Genomic DNA, 24,662 nt, shown 5'->3' on the forward strand with positions numbered 1-24,662 from the left:
ATCGCATACAAATACTATATTTCGTATCATAAAAAAAATAATCCTAAATGTTCAATTGTGATAAGAAAGGAAATTATTTCTTTGTAATTTTAACAGGACGTAATGGTAATCTCTTTGTAAAGTTTCGACGAATACAGTCGTCAGTGCGAGCGTATCGTAATTAGAATGATGTCGTCACAAGCTTTAATTTATTATTTTAAATGAAAATATTTACAAAATCAAAAACATTCCTCCCGAATTTACTTTAGCGTCTGTCTCGGACAGTGATCGATTGTTTGTCAAAACAACGTGTTTCTGCAAAAGTATTTACAAAAGTTCTCTAAGATGTCCCATACCGATGATGACTTTCGACCTATTTACAGGAAAGTATAACGCTAACAAAATATACCAACAGATATAAAGTATCCGCAAAAAGACATCCAAAATAACTTTTCCAATGATTTATTTCGCTATTTCGAACATACGAGTATAATATAAACAACGACTGCTTTTCGTGACATTATTTTCTATATCATGAAATATTAAATTGCAAAGGAGTATATCAGAAAAGTTTTTATTTGTGCAGATTGTTTTTAAATATATTTACGAATACAAAAAAAAGTTTGTTTGAGAAAAAGAGCGTATTGTTACTACACTCTCATTATTCACGTTGATTATTTTCGTGTATAAATTACTAAGCCTGATTATTATGATCTTCTTTAACATCTACAACAAGAATTGTACTAAAATTTTGATTGTGATGCTCTCTGGAAATAAATATCAGCTACCTTCAAAATAGAATAAATACCCAAAATAATTTCATGATTTCCGTAAAATATATAAAGAGCACATTAAGAAAAATTTACAAAAAGTTGTTTACATGTTTATTTGTTGCCAAATATATGAAACTTTTCCTTTCCTTGTATTTAGTTCCTATGACGGTTACAGGTTATTTTTAGGTGTTGATTGACCTTCAACTTCCTCAGCCCTTACAAGTGATAATTCTATTATCGCCCTTAAAATGTATTTTTATATGTTTTCGGTGAGCCGAAAGAGTGCTCGGCGGTGAAGGAAAACATCGTGAGGAAACCTGCATGTGACTAATTTCATTGAAATTCTGCCACATGTGCATTCCACCAACCCGCATTGGAACAGTGTAATATGTTCCAAGCCCTTTCCTTAATGGGAGAGAAGGCCATTAGCCCAGCAGTGGGAAATTTACAGGCTGTTACTTTACTTTTACTTTTGTATGTTTTTAATGATTATTATGTTTTAACTGACCGAGTGCAAGATAAGTAACTTGTTGCCTTTTATCGTAATCCTATGGACTATCTTGAAGATCCCTTTTCAAAATCTTTTACACTGTTTAATGATTACTCTGCTACAATAGTGTTCTTCCCTAATATATTTCGTAATTTTATCGCCGGACACTTACTTTATGCAAACGAAAACCTACCACTCCTTCAAAAAACATCCATATCCTTCTTGGGGCAAGGTATCCGTTTCTATAATCAAATTCCGCAGATATATTTAACTTTGCCGATTCATACATTCAAATCATTTATAAAAAATACATTTTTAAAGAAGGCACATTATTCAATACATAATATACCTACATGCTAAAAAATCGTGGAGTTAATATTTGTTGACTTCCAGGCAGGGTCTGTTACATACACATATAATTGTATTTAAGTAACATAATTTTGTATTTTTAAATGTTGAAAGAGAGTAACTACTGCCGTTTTGTCTGTTCTTCTCGGAAGAATCTGCATTTCGAACCGGAGGTAGCGTTTAATATAGTTTGTTAGAGGATGATTTAAAATTCGTAAAATTTAGAAAAAAGTGTGTAGTGTATCGGAATCTTGCATGTAAGACGGCAGTCAGCAGTTAGTCGAAACATAACAGTATATAATTAAGGCATATGACAAAGATAATTAGAATATGTAATACATAAGTATATACACATGCCAACATCGATTTAGATGTTTCACATCGGTCAAGTCTAATCCTATTGCGGCCCTTTTTAAGCCCTTAGATGCTATTGGACAGGAAAACCCAATACCTTTTTCATGTTATAAACCTACAGAATCAGAAGACTTGCACCGCAATGCTGAGTTGGGATGGGAAAGGCTCTTTTATACCTTACCAGAATCAAGTCAAATATATAAATAAAAAATGTTATGGGGCTCAAAATGTTAATTAATGCTTACTAAACTGGAAATTAATATCAGTGACAAGACACGTATACATTTTTTTAAATCAAGGTAGGTATACAATTCAGCTTAATACCCATTTTTATGTCGAGGCAGGTACGTCTAGTACAAATAAATATTATGAATCCATACAATCAAACGACATATAGTTCCGCGAATTCAAGTTAGCGAACATTTTCTACGTCTTTTTTCGCCATTTATAAGTCTCTGAGCTTCGCGGGAATAGTGTCGATCAGAAATTTCTAGCGCGAGGGAACTATCTCTAGCGAGCTCCGCGTCATCGTTTTTATCCAATCTGCTTACAAATCGGTTGCAATTTTCTTGAGTGCACATCTATTAGGTGGTTGGTTGATTTTATCCTAAGTATATATGCATACCTATCACGAATATTTTAAATCTTTAACCGATTAACTTAGATCAAATCTCTATTGAAAAGAACCTTGTTAATAATTTTAAACGTTGTATATCTTTTCGATACTTGGTCGCATGGTGTGAGTAAGCCGTTTGGTGGTATAACTCACTCGTCAGATATTATACAAACAGTATTACGTAGTATTGTTGTAACAACTTAGTTCGCAAGGTTAGTGGTACATAGGTGTAGTAAGGAATGGTATGTTATCTATGGGCAGTGCTGACAACCTAATATCAGGTTTTTTTCCATCCGCTAACTTATATCGTAACAAAAAAAAACATTATAATAAATAAGACAGTACATCGTGTAGGCGCATAGAACGTTTATAGCTGGGTAATACTTTCTAATTATAAAAGTATATATATATAGTCTATACATACAAAAACATTTTTATTTCATATTCATTTTTATATTCATTATAGAATTGAACTAATCTGCATGATTTTTTCTACGAAAATACTTTTGTTTACATCATAGTCTTTTATTTTATCAGTAACTTAATAATGAACTTTATTTTTCTAAGAAACACTTTACAGACCCGCTTATAAAATTATTGTAAACAATTTATTTCAGAATATGTTTTTAACAATAGTTATGTATCCTATATTTATTTCTTTATAAATTAAATTAAAAAATGGATATGAAAATAGCAAATGAACTTTTCGTTTCCAACTAAAAAAAATGATAATAAAATTTCAGACCTCACGGAAGCCAATATTCGCTTTGCTTATCACCTAGAGTCGGGAACTTTTAATTTTTAATCTAAAAAAAGCCTTTCATGAAGGTACGAGTAACTTTCCCGCTTGATTTAACTATATGCTCGTGTAACACAACGTAAAAAGTGTAATGTTATTATGAAGTGTCTTTTTTGTACTCATACAAAAAAGAATAAAAAATATGATATAAAAAAGTAAAAAAGAACATTCTTCTTATAAAAATACAACAGTCATAATATCAATTTACAAAGGAGACCCGGATAATATAATTACAAATGTACGGTATACAAAAAGTCACTAAATAATCTTGTACCGGACGAAGGACCCGCCCTCCTTTGAAGATAAGGTCCGGGTCCTTCAACCCTACTCTTTCAAAGCTAATTGGTGGATACACATGTGGCAGATTTATATCAGATACATACAGGCTACCATACGATATTTTCCTTCAACACCGAGCCTTGGCTAGTATAGCTTCCTTGTCATTAGATCCTTTTAGTTCTATATCCTTCTAAATTTCAAAGTCAAAGGAGTAACTGAGAGAAGTCAGTAGTTTGCACAACTACTCATTTTGTTATTATAAATCAGTGATACTTTTTGTTGAATACGATTAATGTGTACAGTTTACTGGTTCATTCTGCATGGTCATGCACCGCGGTCATTAACCTCTGCACTCACGAGTAGCTGACGAAGAGCGCGAGTATAGAGTGTTCGCCTTTTTCACCTTTGCAAGTAACAATCGATTGGCCTCGCGGTTGCCGGCGTAGACTTACGCGCCGGTGGTCCTAGGTTCAATCCTCGAGGAGGCTGTAACTTTTTCTTTATTATTCTTGATTTTAACATTATAAAATGCCGAAGCTAAATTGGAATTGTTGCAAAGACCATAAAGACGGTGAATCGTATTTGTGTTGTGTACGTTGTAAGAACGCCTATCACACAAATTGCTTGCAAGCTACTGGTTATTCACAGATATCAGACAAGGCTATATCTGAATGGAACTGCCCAACATGTACGCCTAAGCGATCAAAAGGCAATAACGAGGATACACCAGTTCACACGAAAACGATCAATACAGGAGTACCCGATAATGCCAACATCACTAAAAGATCTACAAAGAGAATGGCTCTCTCCTCTCCACCTGCATCGGAACTTAACAGTGTCTTATCCCATGGCGAATACCGCGATATGCTTAAAGAAATTGTCAAAGACGAAATGAATGTTATGCTTACTCAGTTGAAATTATCTCTGAAGTCTATTTTGAATGACGAGCTCAAGCTAATCAAAGACGAACTCGGTGAAATGAAAACGTCAATCAACTTTATAAATAGCCAATATGATGATTTTATTAAAGAACATAAATCGAATATAATTTTAATTAAAGAATTGAAGGACGAGAACTTAAAAGCACAAACAAATTTATCTAATTTAACCACCCGTATTAACGATCTCGAACAGCGGGCCAGGGAAAGAAACTTAGAGATTCAATGTGTTCCAGAAATCAGAAACGAAAATTTAAATACAGTTATTAAACAATTGGGCAATATTATTGGATCAGAAATGTCCGTAGATAAAATATTAAGTTGTTCTAGAGTAGCTAAAGTTAATCGCCAAAGTCCGCGGCCACGATCTATTGTAGTTCAGTTTAGCTCAATGAATATTCGAGACAGCTTCCTAGCATCTGTTATCAAATTTAACAAAACGCACCCAAATGACAAATTGAACACATCGCATTTAGGTATCGGGGGAATCAAGAAACCTATTTATGTTATGGAACATTTATCGCCTGCAAACAAAGCTCTACATGCGGCCACAAGAATCAAGGCAAAGGAAAAGGGCTATAGATACGTATGGATAAGGAACGGGCGTATCTTTGTTCGGAAAAATGACAGTTCAGATTTCAAAATAGTTAAGGACATGGAGTTTTTGGATACGTTAAAGTAATGTCGGTAATTTTTTAAAAGTGTTGTCATGATTTTGGTATTATATTGTTAAAATTCTCAGCTTTGAATATATTTTACCAGAATGTTCGTGGCTTAAAAACTAAGACCCACGAAGTATACCGTAATATTTCTGTTAATAATTTCGACATAATTGTATTGACTGAAACGTGGTTAAACTGCTCAATATTAAACAGTGAGTTGTTTGATAACAGATATAATGTTTACAGAAGAGACAGAAGCTCTTGCAAACTCAGCAATAAAACGGATGGTGGAGGAGTTCTTATCGGTATTAATAAAAATATAATATCCTGTAGAAAATATGAATGGGAAAGCGATATTGAGGATATTTGGATCACTTTAAAAATTCCAAACTTCAAAGGCGTCAAATCATTAGTCTTATGCGCTGTGTACCTTCCACCACCCGTTAAAAAACCGATTCTTGAGCACTTTTTTAATAATTGTAATCGCGTAGCCGAGCAACATGACATGTACACTTGTATTGTGGGTGACTTTAATTTGAGTTGTATTGACTGGAATATGTTTCAAAATTCGTTATTTAAGCCCTATCCTCCTGCTGCGCAGTTATTATTAGATTTTGTATCAGAAAATGGTTTACAACAATTTAATACCATCATTAATAATAAAAATAAAATCTTAGACCTTATACTCTCTAACTTTCCTAAGTGCTACGTGGAACTGTCTAATAATTTTGTTTGCAATATTGATTCGCTGCATCCTCCCTTAGAAATTCGCATCCCTAGTATTGAATATAATACACTAAAAAGTAACACGTCAAAAAAATATTGCTTCTTTAAAGCTGATTTTGACTCTATCATTAAATCATTAGATGAATTAGATTGGCATAAGGTACTGGAGGCCTGTTCTGACGTCAATGAAATGGTATGCCTTCTATACGATACTTTACAAAACTTAATTTCTAAATTTGTCCCACTAAAAAATGTTAAAAAAGATAGTTATCCCAACTGGATTAGTCACAGTTTAAAAAAGAGACTTAAAGAAAAACACAAATTATTAGAACGCGTAAAAAAATATAAGAACCCAATGGATGATCTATCACTCAAGTTAATCAGTAAACGCTGTAGAAAATTATCTCAAGACGCATATAATAACCATAATAATAACATTGAGATTCAGATCCACAAAAACCCTAAAATGTTTTGGTCTTTCCTTAAAAGTAAGAGAAACAATAGAAGTTCTTACCCTTCATCAATGAGTGACGGCACGATCACAACTAGTGTTGGAGAAGAAATTTGCAACTTATTTTCTAGTTATTTTAGCACACTATACAAGCCGACGAAAAATGTCACACGTCTAACCCAAGAATATATCTCAAAACATCTTCTTCCAATGACAGGTATCAGCGACAACTTCATATTTCCAGAAATCACCCTTGAAACGATTTTTAATAAACTAGCTAGCTTAGACATCTCAAAAGGTTCTGGCCCTGACAACATACCGCCTATCCTGATTAGGAACTGTGCTTCCAGCTTGGCCCTTCCGCTGTACATAATTATTAACACTTCTTTGCGAACTGGAATATTTCCTACTTCATGGAAAAAAGCTAGGATTGTACCTATCCATAAAGATGGCAAAGATAACTTAGTGCAAAATTATAGACCAATATCTATGTTATCCACGTTCGCCAAGATTTTTGAATCCTTAGTATGTCCTTATATAAAAGTGTATATGAAACGTTTCATTTCAGAGTATCAGCATGGATTCGTTACGGGCAGGTCTTGTAGTACGAACTTAGTGAACTTCACTGAATATCTAAGTGAAGCTATTGATTCTCAACAACAGGTCGATGCTATTTACACAGATTTCCAGAAGGCATTTGATAAAGTACCTCACTGTATTCTACTACAGAAACTAGAGCTTTATGGTTTTTCTGGAATATCGCTGCAATGGTTCTCTTCATACCTAAGTGACCGAAGTTTTTGCGTTGCAGTTAATGGTTACACATCAAACAAACACATGATAGCAACAGGCGTACCCCAAGGCTCCCATTTAGGGCCAATACTATTTAATATCTTTATTAATGACATCGTAACGTGTTTTAAATACTCCATACCGTCCCTATATGCTGATGACCTGAAGTTCTCAAAAATTATTCATTCGCTTGACGACTCAGTCCTCTTACAAATGGACTTTAATCGAATAGTCGAATGGGTTAAGACTAATGGCATGTCACTTAATATAAAAAAATGTTCGCACATAAAATTTACACGCAAACACAACATTTTGCCGACACAATATTACCTTCAACACGAGAGACTAACGGAAGTAACCCATATTAAGGATCTTGGCATTTTTTTAGATCAGAAATTAACGTATATCCTGCACATTGATCATGTCGTTGATAAAAGTACAAAAATGCTTGGCTTTGTTTTAAGGAATGGCAGGATTTTCAAACAAGTAAAGACCAAAATTATTTTGTATAACAGCCTTGTACGTAGCAATTTGGAATACTGCAGTATGGTCTGGCGACCACATTATGCCACCCATCAGCTGAGGCTAGAACGTATACAGAGGCGTTTCTTATGGCACTTGGCATACACGGAGGGTATTGCTAAACAAATTTCGTCTTACGCAAAGAGAATCGAATATTTTAACATGATGACCTTAGAAAACAGAAGAACTTTATTAGACCTAATATTCTTATATAAAATCTTTAGAAACAAACTTGACTGTCCCCATTTACTATCCAAATTTAACTTTAGAGCACCATCCAGATACCCTCGTAACCCAGTAAAACCTCTCTCCGCACCACGGCGGAAAACCGTTTTTGGTAATCACTCAGCAGTTGCTCGAATGTCCAAATTGCTCAATGACTTCAGCGATTCATTAGATTTAAACATTGTAAGCCTCCCAAAGTTCCGATACCTAGTCATAGACAGAATTAAAAGCGTCTAATATTTTATTGATGTCCAAATTTCAAATTTTTAATTTATGCAAAATTTTACGTTATAATAATCTATTTTTTTTTTTTTTTTATTTGATTTATGGAACAATATTATTATGATTGAATGATAAATTATTTTAATTGTTTTCGTTATCAATGCATGCCATAATATAATTTAATTTTAAGATATTATAAATTTTTATTGTTGTATTTTATTTGAGATTGATTGTTGAATACTGTTAACCCATTATTAAATTGATGATATTGTAATCTAAATAACCAATTTATTTTAAATTTTAAATTGTAAAAAATCGTTTTAACTTTATTTTAATAGTTGTAATTGTAATAATTTTAATTTTTCCTACCATGTGATCATTTTTTACATTTTTATCAAATTAGAACCACTTAAACAGGATGTATATATTAATCGTACATGTCGTGTTTGCTTTAATATAGTTGTACATTTAGAAAGTAATTAGTATGTAAATTAATAAATTGTATCATTAAAATGTAACAACTGCTAGCAAACCTAATAAATAAATAAATAAATAAATAAACTATATACACATGTTACACATGTTAATAAGTCTTTCAGACAATATTGTGGGGATTCCTAAACCATATAAATAATTAAAGGAAGTTAAAGCATCAACACTCAAGGAGAATATTATATATAAGAATATTTCCTTTACAACATATACCAATACATGTTATGTACGACTTTACGAAAATAACATCTAATAACACTCCCACACTCTTAGAATTTAATCACAGGCGTAGAAATGTAGTTCAAAATAACAGAACATCAGAAACCTTCCACGGAGTCCTTCCAGGAAATCTCACCAATGAGTACCTATGAAATATAAATATGAAATCGTATTTTCATCCCTTACCTTTCTCCTCCTCCAATCCTCATTTATTTTAAAATTGTGTATATGTTTTTCTTACTAGTTATGTGTGTATTTTCTCATTATATATGTATGTATTATTTTTACTACTTTATTATGTTTGTATTATAGTACACCTCCACCCTAAATTTATTTATTTATTATAATGTCCTATGCCAACCGGTTGCCTGGAAGAGATCGCTCTTCTAGCGATAAGGCCGCCGATTGTATACTGTATAACATTGTTTATTTTATTCTGTTTTAAAATTTTATGTACTTTGCTTGGTGTACAATAAAGTATATTTCATTCATTCATTCATTACCTACATAGAGAGCATTAAGTAATTCATCTGCGTCAATACTTTCTCCGAATGTTTCAGATTGCCGTCCTATCAAATTTTAAGACTAAGTGAACTTGTTTGAACTCACACTTGTTACATTAATAAAAAACACCATCATCATTTAATCCTTGGAATAATATATACAATATTTTTGTAACAGCGTGTTTGTTTATGCATAAATTAATTAATGAAAATTACAAAGTTGCATTCGTTATAACAGGATTATTATTTAAAATAAATTATATAAGTATATAAAATAAATGTGGGTAAATGTCATGTACATTCGTATATTTGAAAACGAATCGTTGTGTTTATACGATAACCCCGATGGACAAAAACAATACTTTATATTCAAAAAATTAATTTAAATCAATTGAGATTTGCTGAAAAAATCGACTAAAATGGACATAAAAAAGTTGGCATGTTAGTTCTTATACTACCTACAATGATTTCTTCTTGAAATGGCTTTACCGTCCATGGAAATGTTGAAAATGCACACACAAAAAATCGAACATATTGCCATCTCTTTTCATTTCATACAGTTAAAGCAATCAAATGTTTAATTATAATACAATAACATGATATGTTATTCATACGTTGTTCCGTGTTAAAATTAAATAATCGGATATTAATCCATTGAATTTTAGAAACCATATCATAAAACCGCAGTAATTATGAAGCTCGCAAACATGGTGATAAATTTTTAGGGAAACAAATATATTTATAGTGAGTCAATATTTTATAAACATCCGACCAACATGCGACATTATTTTAATGAATTATAAAGCGATTTATTATTTAAATAAATGTTCGATATGTTTTAATAATTATAGAATGAACATACACTGCAGCATTTTCATACTAAGCCATATTAATAATATAAACATATCAGTAAATAATATGTTCTGCTCGCTCTATCTATTTAATGCCATTAAAACACCATCACCCGAGCTGATCTGATTTAGTCCATCGAAACAGGTTTTGAAATCGATTCAAAAATGGTTTTCCGGCAACAAACTGTTGTTGTAATCTTTCAATTGCCAACCTGGTATCGTATATAAGGTTTTTGTTCAATCAAAACTACTAAATCAAAAATTAAAACTACATGTGAGATAATAATATTATAATCTGTCAATGTTTTTTATAAACAAACTCTTTGCGTAGATTATTAATTCAAAAAAATGGCCCACTGTTCTAAGAGAAGAATCAGAGGTGTATATTCCCACCATTTAACTGAACTATAATTGTAATTCTATTTTTCATAAGAATAAGGCTTGATACGATCAACCTCGAGGATTCTCGTTACAAAGTATTTAATTTATCCTCAACCTTTAACACTTTCGTTTATCTTTAACATTTAGCGCAGGGCAATTTTTAATTAAACAATTGAATCGTTTTTATCGCGTAAATAAAACAATAGTAATATAGTAATAAAACAGTACGAGTTAATACGTTTTGGTATTGATATAAATACCAACGAATATTTTTAAGATCATGTGTATAAAAACACTTATTAAAATAATTTTCAGCAGGGTGTTAATATTTCTCTAACCCGATTGGATATGAGAAAATCCACTTTTAATTTAAGTAAGTGTATAAAATTAGCTCGTTCTATGGCGTCATTATCATATGTTGAGTACAGCGTGAAAATTAGATGATAGCAATTTGGCAACGCTAGCTTCTACTAGTTCAAATGTACATTCTGTACAATGCTTGTATAATTTAATGATACCACTTATTCTTGAAAGTCTTTTGAAAAGTATGAGAGTTATAAAATAGTTAATACGTTAATTGAATCATCGTAAGATTTTTTATACTGTCTCTTTGTTACCTTGACTCAGAAAGATAATGTTTTAGTGTATCATTAAACATAAATCAATAGAGCAGAGATGGCCCAGTGGTTAGAACGCGTTCATCTTAAACGATGATTGCGGGTTCAAACCCAGGCAAGCACCGCTGATTCATGTGTTTTAATTTGCCTTTATAATTCATCTTGTGCTCAGCGGTGAAGGAAAACATCGTGAGGAAACCTGCATGTGACAAATTTCATAGAAATTCTGCCACATGTACACATGTGGCAGAAATGCCACCAACCAGCATTGGAACAGCGTGGTGGAATATGTTCTAAAACCTTCTCCTCAAAGGGAGAGGAGGCCTTTAGCCCAGCTGTGGGAATTCACAGGCTGTTGTTGTAAACATAAATCAACAAAAAATGTAATTACTTAAAACTATTTTGACATGTTGAGAAAATATAAGAAAGTTGAGCTATACAATAGTGTTGATATTATTTTAATACAATTAAATTACATCAAATCAACCATTAATTTTAATACAGACTTGATTAAATCCGTATTAATATTTTAACCTAAAATTATAGACATTTATTTGCAATCACCGCTACCTAAATATCAAATAAACAAAATCCTAAATTAAAAAAAAACAAAAGATCATATCTTAAGAATTTCTAAAACACCGGCTGCTCGAATATGACGTTTTCAATCGAAAACAGAAAATATTTTCCACAATTTTTCTTCAGCGTTCGCAGCGGACAGTGATCGATTGTGTGCCAAAACAACGGGTTACTGCAGCTATATTTACAAAATCTTCAAATATCTTTTGCGTTCTTTAAAAAATTTTGTAAATAACTACTCTTGATACTTTTACATAAACTTATTAATAACTAAATAGACTGTAACGTCTGTAGTTTTTCTTCACACCTAATTCAGCGATTCTGTTAAAACACCTACATATAGTTACAGTAATAATAATGTTAAAGATTAAAAGTCGAAAAAGGTAAATAAGTTTAAACAGTTTAATTGAATTCTGACTAAAAAACAAACAACGCAGGGGCCGGCTCGAAAACTCGAATCTTCATTAAAAGTATGACCTTTAAGGCTCAAGTTCAATTAAGGGCTATACTTGTTTATACTTAGGAAGAAATCTGTAACTTGTAATTCCTGTCAAACTCAGTAAAAAAGTAATACATATCTGAAAAAGTTTCAATCAGTTTTATTCTAAAGAATTTTCGGTAACGTTAAAACTTTAACACCATTGATATGACCAGTTGATAGCTTAGAGCAAGCCCAACTGGATGAGTACCACCTACTTAACAATTGTAATAAGCCAGTAGTTTAAAATATGAACGAACAAGGCCATGAAATGCGTACATAAGCTATCTTGGGTACAGCGTCAGCGTCAACAGTCACCGAACTGTTTTTGATGATGCGTCTTGAGAATTATTTATTGCAGAACAATAAAGGAAGGCGATCATTAGCCGCCACGAAACTCACTAATTTGTCGAAGTTTCTATAATATTATGAAATTTTTTTTGTGAATCTAGGATAGTTGTGCTATAGACTCTGTATAGTCCAAACGGATCAGCGATGGAAACAAGTGAAAGTAAGTAATTTGTGTTTATCATTCATCTCGTGCTCAGCGGTAAAGAATACCAATATAGTGTCCTCACTCATAATGTATGTGTAAAATAAAAGCGGATGGTAAAATAGATCAACAGTGAAATATTTACAGACTGTTATCTCATTTTTTATTTAAGGTCAATAACAGTTGTGACTGTTTAATATTTGATATATGTATTTATGAAAATTAATAAATATCGTAGCAATTTGAAATCACTTTATTCGATTTCAAATTTGAGTTTATCGAACCTATTTCCAGGGTTTTCCGAAGGGTTTCCGGGATGAATCAAATGATATATTTACGACAAACTTTATGTCCACTATAAGAAGATTATCATAGTAATATCGTGAAGAAACATAAAAAACTAGCGACCCGCCCCGGCTTCGCACGTGGTGCAATAATACTATCTAATAACACTATTTAATACAGAATTTGTATATTTACGACATCACATTAGAAACTTCTAAAATTGACAGCGTTTCTTATCATTTTGTCCATGTATTATATACAAAAACCTTTCTCTCGAATTACACTATATAAAAAAAAAACACTTTATCTGTTGCCTAATTTTAAAGATCTAAGAATACATAGAGACAGACAGCAGAATTGAATTTGTTTTAGACTATGTAATGATTATCATTACATAGTCTAAAACAAAGTGATGATAATGAATGTCGATAAATACCTTCTGTTGTCGATAGTCACAAAATTCACAGTCACGAAGCCGATCTTTAAATTATCGAATATAGATAGACTTTGTGACTCGCGTAAATTTAATTACATTAGTAATTTTTTAGTTCTCTATGTATTTATTTAGCGATTGATAATAGACATTAAATCAAATTGAATAAAAATAAATTAGAATTTATTACAGAGAGTCGAACGAAATATAAAAACAAAGTGCCTACGTTTAAAATATATAAAGATTAAATAAAATAAGCGTTTAACCCTATCAAAACAAAACTTTATTAATTTACTTTTTTATATTAGCTACTTTTTTATACTTAATCGAAAATAATGAAATTATTACTCAATAATAGTATTCATTGTATAGTTAAAGAGCGAAATGGGGTTAATACACTACGTAATATTCCATTTCCATTAGCAAGAATCATAAAACAAGGAATACAGTAGAAATTCCGTTATTAATCAAGTGAGTTACAAATATATTATCCTACTGATATGCAGTGACGGAATGAGTTAAGTTCATGCAATGTTTATGAGTAGGAATAACAAAGTATGCCTTATTAATATTCCAAATGGCGTTAGTTGTTTCGGACTTTTAATAGGCTTATAAAAACTTTTGATTTAGTCTGGTTACATTTTTTAAATTTTTGTAATTAAAATTAGTATTCTGAAAAGTTTTTCTTTTAAAATATTTTTCTTGTTAATAATAATAATGTCTTTTAATACCTTGACAGGTGACAGAACGGACGGATACCTGTTTCATTAAATGGAATTCAATGCTATCATCTAGCAGAGCCAGGCCCGATTACATACGAAATACAGGGTCACAAATACAGGGTCGGTTGATAGAAAGAAGATATTAAAATAATAATATTATGAATATTTTTTACTATTTACTATGTTGAATTTGAAACTATAACTAGAGTATGTTGATCGTAGGGCTTTGTGCAAGCCCGTCTGGGTAGGTACCACCCACTCACCAGTTATTCTACCGCCAAATAACATTACTCAGTATTGTTGTGTTCCAGTTTGAAGGGTGAGCGAGCCAGTACAGGTACAAGAGACATAACATCATAGTTCCCTGGGTTGGTGGCAAATTGACAATGTAATGAATAGTTAATATTTCTTTCAGCGTCATTGTCTATGGGTGATGGTGACCACTTTCCATCGGGGGGCCCATACGCTCGTCCGCCAACCTATACCATAAAAAAAGTATCTGCACATTTATAATTAACCAGAGAGCGCACAACCAATTATATGATCTTCAATGTTTTGTATACAAATACTACTTCTAGAGATCCCTCTGTTCTGAGGTTGGGACTAATTGGATGTGGACTCTGTATCAAACAGGGAACCAGCTGATTATCATGTCACACCGGCTACTGAAGCCTTAATAGATTTCGCTCATATTGTTTGTGCCACCATTGAAATGTATTCATTAGGTAGCATTGTTGCAAGTTCGTTAGCTTGCCAGTAAATATATGGAATTGTCGGGCTTGAAATTGGGTTTTTTTTTATTTAAACAGTGAGGAATTGAGTCTCGTTTAAAAATACCATTGTAATTTTTATTTTTCATGAATTTTATTTTGTAATTGGTAAAAATATAAATTTTATATATGTATACTGGAAAAATATGTTATATTTAATATATTTTGTATAAATAAAATTTAAGACATTATTATATAGGGTTATTGGTGATGGTTTGGTTGATTGGTGGGAATACAACGTATTCCCGTTAGGTGAAAGGGATGACTATTTGCGATAGCTGTAACTCCCATATGTATTATGCAAAATTGAACTGAATATTATATTATTACCTGGTGTTTTAGTTTTTTTTCAAAATAAGTAAAAAATGCAACCGGCATCGAGTCCAGATATACCAGCAAGATTTCCTGCATATTTTGGTGTCAAAGTTAGGCGATGATTCCATAGCGATTTTCCTAATCGTTGGGAGAGGAGGGCCTTTCCGTTGCGTGTAAGAAATTGGCTCTATCAGATTTTATCCTTGAGCAATTTCAGATGTTTCTTCTCTTCCAAAAAAAAAATACATTTTAAATTCCTTCTTATTTATAAGGCGAGAAAATGATATGATTTATTTCATCATCATTAACAGCCGTGTTTCGTCCACTGCTGGATATAGGCTTCTCCAATAGCACGCAACTGTTATCGACCTTATTTTTTTTTGTTGATTTATTTAATAATGACAAATTTTATTACTTATTTTCTTACTTATATAAACCCAACTCATTACTTGTTTAATAGAATAATAATTATATTAAATAAAAAAAATATATACAACAACAACGACAACAGCCTGTGTAAATATACGCGATTCATCCGTTATAATTAGTTTTGTTTAAATGTGTAATAATCGCGAAAATTTAAGACAACATTAGCCTGTGTAAATTCCCACTGCTGGGCTAAAGGCCTCCTTTCCCTTTGAGGAGGAGGTTTGGAACATATTCCACCACGCTGTTAATTGCGGAATATACATGTGGCAGAATTTCTATGAAATTTGTAACATGCAGGTTTCCTCACGATGTTTTCACTGGGCCATCTCGACTCTTAAAAAAATGTTGGAGAAGGAAAAACTCTGTTGGAGTCTTTCTCGGATAATACACGCTATCCGTGACTAACGTCGTCATTGGACACGTCGACTCCGACAAGTCCACCACCACCGATCATTTGAAAAAATATATATTCAAAATTATTTTTGAATTATATATACAGAACACGAATAAAATAAAATGAGTTAACAATACCGACGAAGCACACATAGATCATATAAAATATTATGAGAATTATATTTCTCCTTTATAATCCGTCTGAATTCTATTAAAGAGACACAACATCTCAGAGCAATTTGCTCTATATGTTAGGGATCGGTCTTGCATTAAAGGTCTAGCTCAAAGGATAAATTAATATGTCGTTAGGATCACATGATATGATCAACTCTTAACGATGTTTGTCAACTTGACGAGTGAAAAAAATAATAAATCTACTTATTACAGTTATTTTTACGGCATATTTACCATGTTTTTTATTTTTATTCGGTGGCAAAAAAATCTACTTATGCTTATGTATTCGGCATATTTAGTACAACATGCATATAATAAATTCCCCTAATTCCATTATCGTTACAGATATTTAAAACTTAAAATAGCCGAACTCTAGGTCAGTTTGGGCTGAGTTTGGACGCAATTATATGTTGATGATCCAATGGTTAAAGGCGTAAATCTTAATCGATGACTCAAAACTTCAGTAGAATCCTCATCTATAGTCCTTGACAGGGAGTATCAGCTCCGTAGCAAACGCGGTTAGTTAGAAAACTAACTGATGTTAATCCGACTCGATTCGTACCTACACTATGGTTACATTTATATATTATATGCTATACGGTTTTTGAAATAGGTTGATAAAAAATACAAATACTATACCATATAATAACTGTTTAAACAAAAAAGACCTGTCCAGTTTATCTAAAAGTACGTTTTTTTTTTGTTAATAAAATGTATATGTTTCCAATTATTTCATAATACGTTTACAATAATTTTATATATCTACAATAATATAAATATTTTTGAAAGAAACGATAACAATCATTTCTATATTAAGCCTACTACTGTTATATTTGGAGTCGGTGTAGTCTACGCTTGTTATCTTGATAATTATTTTAATATTCGTAATTAATTTTATTTTACAGTGTGCAATCTTTTTTTTAAGTTGTAGTAACAAGATGTATAGTATTTTTCTTATAAAATAAACGGTAACATTAGCTGAGTGCTTTTATTATAGTATTTACTAAATCCTATCAAAACAATGACATTATTATATTAATAAATAAGTTGCAGATATTTTTTAAGAGCCCGAGCTAAGAGATATTGACATGTTAATGGTTTTCTACTAATATTAAAAATTTTCTGTGAATGTATTATAAATAGGGAATATAATATAATTTCAAAGAATATATATTGTATGATAAGGAAGATAAATCAAGCTTGAAATAATATATACTAAGCTGGCTGACATAATACATTTCACCAATTCCATTTAAATTCAATATCACGTACAAATAAAACGACACATCTGTATAAATAATATCTTAGAAAAATATTGCCATTTATCATCACATTGTCTTAGTAGAAATGAAAGTTTACACAGATTGCTGCGATTTATCGTCTGTGTGCCGTGCGTTGAAACTTTGAAAGGTAACACATTTTCCCCGTAAGTTACAACATTTTTGTAGTTGATATTTCTTAGAAAATAGGTGACTAACTATTTTTATTAAAAATAAACAGCCTCTCTATTAGAGCCGAGATGGCGCAGTCGTTAGAACACGTGCATCTTAACCGATGATTTCGGGTTCAAACCCAGCCAAGCACCACTATATATATGTGCTTAATTTGTGTTTATAATTCATCTCGTGCTCGGCGGCGAAGGAAAACATTGTGAGGAAACCTGCATGTGTCTAATGTTATTGATATTCTGCCACATGTGTATTCCACCAACCCGCATTGGAACATCGTGGTGGAATATGTTCCAAACCCTCTCCTTAATGGGAGAGGAAGCCTTAGCCCAGCAGTGGGAAATTTACAGGCTATTACTTTACTGTATAACCTATTGACGAGTCAATCCAAATTTGCTCTTAAAATAGCCGAAATCGATGTCATGATCTTAATTTTGGTCCACTTGATAACAAGTCACCTGTTAACACAAACATGATGTTAATTAAAATGTCATTACTAGCAAATTAAATTTTACAACTGTACTTAAAAAAAGGGGCTTCTGGATCCATCGAAAACAATGGCTGTTCTTGAAGCATCAATTTTAGGTATTTTTCTATCATTATCATTACATAGTATTAAATATAGTCGCTTACCACTGTCGCCTGTCCGTCCCTATATATGCTTAGATCTTTCAAATTACAAAACAGATTTTGATGCGGTTTTTTTATAGATAGAGTGATTCAAGACGAAGGATTTTGTAGATGATACATGGACAATTGAGTAAATATACATAAAGAGTCTGTAGTATATTGAGCAAGATAATATAAGCAGCATTGCACCCGTGCAAAGTCAGGGCGGGTCACTAGTTTATGACGTACGAGTATGTTATTTTATATAATTTTCAAATACTACTCTCTCAGCTACAACAACATCTTCAATTGAAATTAAAAGACATTATAGTTAGGTTAACACTGTAATGTACTTCATAAATTTATGTTCATAAAAGTATATCTTGATAGTTGATGCACTCTTGTAGAAAATCGGAAAGAAAGGCGATAAATTCGAGGATATAAATCCATGTTTACTAAGAAAACATATAAATCACAGACATGTAAAGACGGTGTGACGTAAGACTGAATAACGCCCAAAATAACAGAGAAATCAAATTCAAACGTCATAACCTTATCTTGTTCAATAACAAGGAATATATATACATACATAATATTCTAAAATCAATTTGCAGAAACTTTGTTGGTTTTAAATATACATAAACGATTCTCTCAGATAAAGTTCTTGTGTATCTCCTAAAGATATGCCAGCCAACAAACAATTGTCTGTCTAAATGATACTGTTGATAAGATACATTCACCGTAATACTTACCAAATAAGCATTGCCTAAATTTGGGTACGTATACAAGGAAATTTAGAAATATAAGTACGAACGTATACTTATAAATTGCCTCCTCCTCCTGTTTTTTTAATATCAAATTATTATTTTGCTTTTATAGTTTCAGATATTTATAAATTTATTTGTATTATATTTTAAAATTATTTAAATAATATATATACTTTTTGCAAGATCTTTTTAATTAAGCACGTTATCATAGTGCAATTGCTTTTTTTTTAATTAATATTGTGCATTAAATATCTGGATTCGAGTTGCAGATATCCACATGGATTTGTATTTATTTTCCTTCAGGTAAGCCTTGTGCTCGTTTGAAAAGTTTCCCTTTAGAAGTATATTTGTACCATATGTCCGTGATTTGGTCATTTAAATAATAATTAAATCTGGTCTAGTGCCTACTCAATTCATTGTTTATTCTTACATGCACTCGGCATGCGAATAAACAGTCGGATCCTAGTATAAGGTATTCGTTTTTTTAAGCATATAGTAGCTAATATGAATCGATCAATCGAATCAAAAGTTGCAATAATAAGGTTTTTTTAAGTGAAAAGAGTATTGTAATAATCTTCCGGTAAAAGCGCTTTATGCAAGCCGATTTGAGTAGGTATCACCCACTCATTACATATTTATTCTCAAAACACGAATAATTAGTACTGTTGCATTTGGGTTTAAAGGTAAGTATATAGACATGCCAAGCCAACGAGCAAGGTTGGTGTCGCATTTTTTATGTAAGAATATTTCTTACAGCGTTTTTGTTAATGGGCGGTGGCATTACCATGAGGTGACCAAGAATAACTTTATACAAATATTTACTCAATGTTAAAACAAATGATAGTCTGAAAAAAGTGAAATGTCCAAAATACGAATGTACATGTACATACCAATGTTTGTTACTGCTTTCCTTTTTATGGTCTAGATTAAGTGTCTCGTTAGTGCAGTAGCTTGTGCGGCTGCTGAGGTCTGATGCTTCTGGTTCGAGCCAATAAAAAGTTATGATTATAGTAGCCATTTGGATTACGGTAGGTTAATCCGTTCAGTAATCCTCTAGCCGTCCGGAATTATCGTGTTGGTACAAATTTTTTGGAGATTCAGAAAGCATAAAATTGTGAACTACAATGTCATGTAGAATGAATAGCTACTACTGGCTAGCAATCGTTCTTAAAAGTTATACTTTATATGCGAAATAACAATGTCATATGTGCAAATTTCAATTTTAATTTACTATGTAGGTATAAATATTTCATGTATAATATACCTATACCCGTAATAAAGATAAATTTACCTTCAAATATTAGTTTCATAAATGCTTTACTTCTATAATAATAATTTAATAACCTAAATTGTATTCAACGGTTTCTATGAAATACACAGTATACCACTGCGTTAAAGACGATACTATAATCATCATTTTGCAGCAAATTATTTCGAATTGAATCGGTATGTAATTTAGCCGGCTAGCTAATTTGTTCGTTCAAGGTATCGAAATTTGATCATAATCATTATTGAAATTTTGAGGATGATTCTATTTTCAATTTATTTATTAGTAACAAATCATTAACAATTATATTATTATCATAACTGTTAATGATTTGTTACTAATGATTAATGATGAATGGTTACCATATAAAAAAAAAACAGGTAATTGATAAACAAATGAAGAAGAAAAGTACATTGAATCGTTTTGTCACACCCTATAAAGTCATATAAAACTTTCGACGTTACAGCTTAAGACACAAAGAGAATTAATTCACTTAAATTGAACGTAGCAGCTTAGTCATTTTACACGTCTAATTCATTTAGCCAGCCGCATTGCAGCCATCGCTTAAGAACATGTGTATTAATCCTAAAATGCAATTTCCTACACAAATGTTTTCCTAATGGAATAAAATGATTACATTACAAAGTTACGGGACTGGTTCTAGCGTTTAACTATTCACTTTACTGTCTCAATTTCAAATTAAAAATACACTTACGTTTTATTTGAAAGGAAATTCAACCCGCCGTATTATAACACGCAGCAATTATTTAAGTTACTAGATGCGTTGCTACATATTTTTGATAAACCTTTCAAATAAAAAAGTCATACGTAAGCCCTCAAACAAAAAACCATTTTGGATGAACTCAATTTAGTCAATACCTCCAATTGATCTGTTTTCTAGTATGAACGTGGAACTCGACAATCTGATAACGAATATGATAGGTAAAATAGTCGTATATTTTATTTTTATGTTCAAACCAAAAAAGATAAATGTATGTATTTCACGTTTATTTTAATCAAAACTAACCTTGGACTAAAACATTACAATTTTTTTTAAAAAGATTATCCTCTGACATTACTGTATATAACAAATTTTCTTGTAAGGCCCGTCGTTTCTTAAACAATTGGAATATTGCTCAAATTACGTGAAAGGCCTCAGAAAACTGACAGAGAATCGAATTGGCCAACTCCAGCTGAAACGGTTGTCTTGTTTGCCATACCTTACCGCCGCAACGTAATCTGTTTTTGTAAAACTAAAGGCGTGGAAAGCGATAGCCCGCGCCCGCTGTAACCAAGCATTGGCTGGAGCCTATGCTTGCCTAGGGAGAGCCGGGTAGCTGATGCTATTTGAATAAGCCTAGGTATACCAAATAATTGCTGTCACCCGTCACCTTAACTACTGTTTCTTAGAATATTCGATTATCACTTAAGTATATTATCTATATTAAAGTTATTGATTTCGGGATATTTACCATGTTTTTTTTATTTTTGTTCGTGAACAAGACATTCGTAGATAATGTCGAAATATCGAGCTCCGCCGAATAATAAAAATGTTAATGACATGTTAAGTACATGTTAATTTAAAATCTTATTATCTATATTATTCGGTCCAAACAGTTTAATTTTTATAATAAAATCCTATTTGCAAGGATTTCAAAACATTCTGAACATGTTTTTTTTTTAACAAGACTGAAATAGGACCAAATTTAATAAACGCTCGTATATGTCGGAAGGATATCGGATGTACGATCGCTATTGTTTTACATCATGTGGAAATACAGTGGGTTATAATGAAAATAATAGCACTTCTGTAATATTTAATTACACTTCATTACACTGGCAATTAGGTTCATACACAAAGTAATAATAAAAAAATAATTTACAGCACACAAAGCACGTAAGGAACGGTAAGACATTTTGATGACTTCAATCGCCCAATGCGTTGCTGTAAGTGTTTGCCCAAAACCGAGCGATGCCTACACGAATCTGTCGATAGCTTGCTGAGCTATCACCGAACTATAGCGAAGTCAAATTCACAACCGTAGGCGCGTTGTGACATATATATAACGAGGACTTAGGCATATACTCGTTATCAGACATAATGGTATTCAAAATATGTCTAGTCGTTCGCGTTCGTAAGATCTTTCTTTCGATTTTTCCCGAAATATCACTTTTTTCGCTGTCATGTCTAACATACATATACTGATGTCGCCAGCATGTACGATAAAAAAATAAACAAGTCCTAATTAAAATTTTTGATGCTTCGACATAAATATCATATTTGGTCCACCTGGATATCACAAATATCAAAAATGTAGTACCAATCAATTAAACGATAATAAGACTATATAATTTAATAACACAATGATAAATAAGTATTGCTCTTTGATGAAAGAATATCTGATGAGTGGGTGGTAACTACACAGACGGGTGCACACCCGCTGTGCACACAAAGCCCTACTACCAAGTAATGACTTTTCACAACTACTAATGGCAAAGAAAATTGAATGTAAGTTGTGTTTGAGAAATTTTTTCATGTTTTATCGATCCTCAGAAAAAGATGAGGAAAAATACTAAACGCAAACTCAGTTTTTTCCAAATACCTCTTTTTTATTCTGAAAGCTATTTCCTCGAAAGCACGTTCCATTTAATAGCTTAATTCTAGCTGAAGCTTTACTCTTTCAAACTCATTTATTTTTTTATAAATATTCAACCAAATTTATATCTTCAAAGCATCACGTAAATCCTTTAGATTACTAAAAGTAACCTTATGATGTCATAACATGTAATAATATTATGGAGTAATTAAACTAATATAATTAAAAAAAATGGCAAAGTACTGGCAAAAAACTTGGTAAGATTTCATAGAAAATTTTCGTGAAGAAAAAGTCAAGTTAGAGTAACATGTGTCGATGGCGATCTTAAAAACAACAAGGTGAAATTCGAACACGACGGAACATATACAACTAGGATTTTGGTTTTGACGATTGATTCAGAGCAGATTCTAACCTTCCTATATCAAATTGGTATTATTATAATATACAAATTCAAGTTGAAATTTTGGAACAAATTCGGCAATTTGTAACAACAAATCTTTGATAAACTTTGTAGAAGTATGAGTGAAAAGTTAAGCGAACAATATGAATACAAGCGATCTAACGAGTCACGGAGAGTATTTTGTGAGTCACAATAACTTATTTACTTAATATATAAAAATAAATTTTATATATATTGAAGTGAAATCAAGCCGAAAATAAATATCAATATGAAAAGATTAAGTTAAGAGAGTCAAAGACCTCGGCGCGTTTCATAAAAAAAAATTCGTTGAGTAAATATTGTTTATAAATTTTTAGGAAAAGATTATTATCTATTCAATTAAAAAGTAAAATAAAAAATAAAATGCTCGTAGTAAACGATGTAGAACACCTACAATTACGGATTTCGAAATAATTACAAACAAACAAAACTAAATATTGATATCGAAAAGTAAATAAAATTAACGGTTTAATTAATAAAAAATACAAATTAATAAGTGGTTTCTGAGTTACCAATAATATTTGTTACTTAATTATATACAATTATACATATATCTTTAAAAAATAAATTTTATTGAAAAATTGATGCACCTTTTATTAAAGTATTAATTAGAAGTTTTATATATATTACATTGCAAATATTTCGATAAATTTTCAGAATAAAATTAGTCTAATGTTAAATTTATTACATTAAACTATTCATTTGCAACAATTACTAAATGACTTTATTTCATTTTGCAAATGTTGAAGATTGTATCAATATAATAAAATTATTTTGAGTATAATAAAATTTTGTATAAATGATAAGGACCTTTAAAACAAATTCAGTATAGAGGCATCATGAAAATTAACCGAATTAGAGAATAACGAAAAGCTAATTACGAACATGAAACTCCGCCGCAAGTTAAACAAGGGGCCTCGTGTGCGAGGAGTCGAGCGTGTACAAAATGACTTCGTAATTACAATTACATAAGGCCCCCGCAAACAATAGACTCAGACTATTATACTCATATTTTTACCATCTGATATTGGTTCAACAAAACAAGCTTACCTTCTTGCTTAACCGTTTTAACAGCTTAACAGATACTATAAAACTTGTTACTAAAAATATTTGTATAAATTCAAGAAGCTGTATTATCTTGAACAATTTTTCTTTCTTGATTTATATCATCAATCTTGTCTTTTTGTATAACGATGGTAGTTTGTTTACTATTTTAATTAAATAA

This window comes from Vanessa cardui, chromosome 13 (assembly GCF_905220365.1).
Source record: "Vanessa cardui chromosome 13, ilVanCard2.1, whole genome shotgun sequence".
Taxonomy (NCBI): Eukaryota; Metazoa; Arthropoda; class Insecta; order Lepidoptera; family Nymphalidae; genus Vanessa; species Vanessa cardui.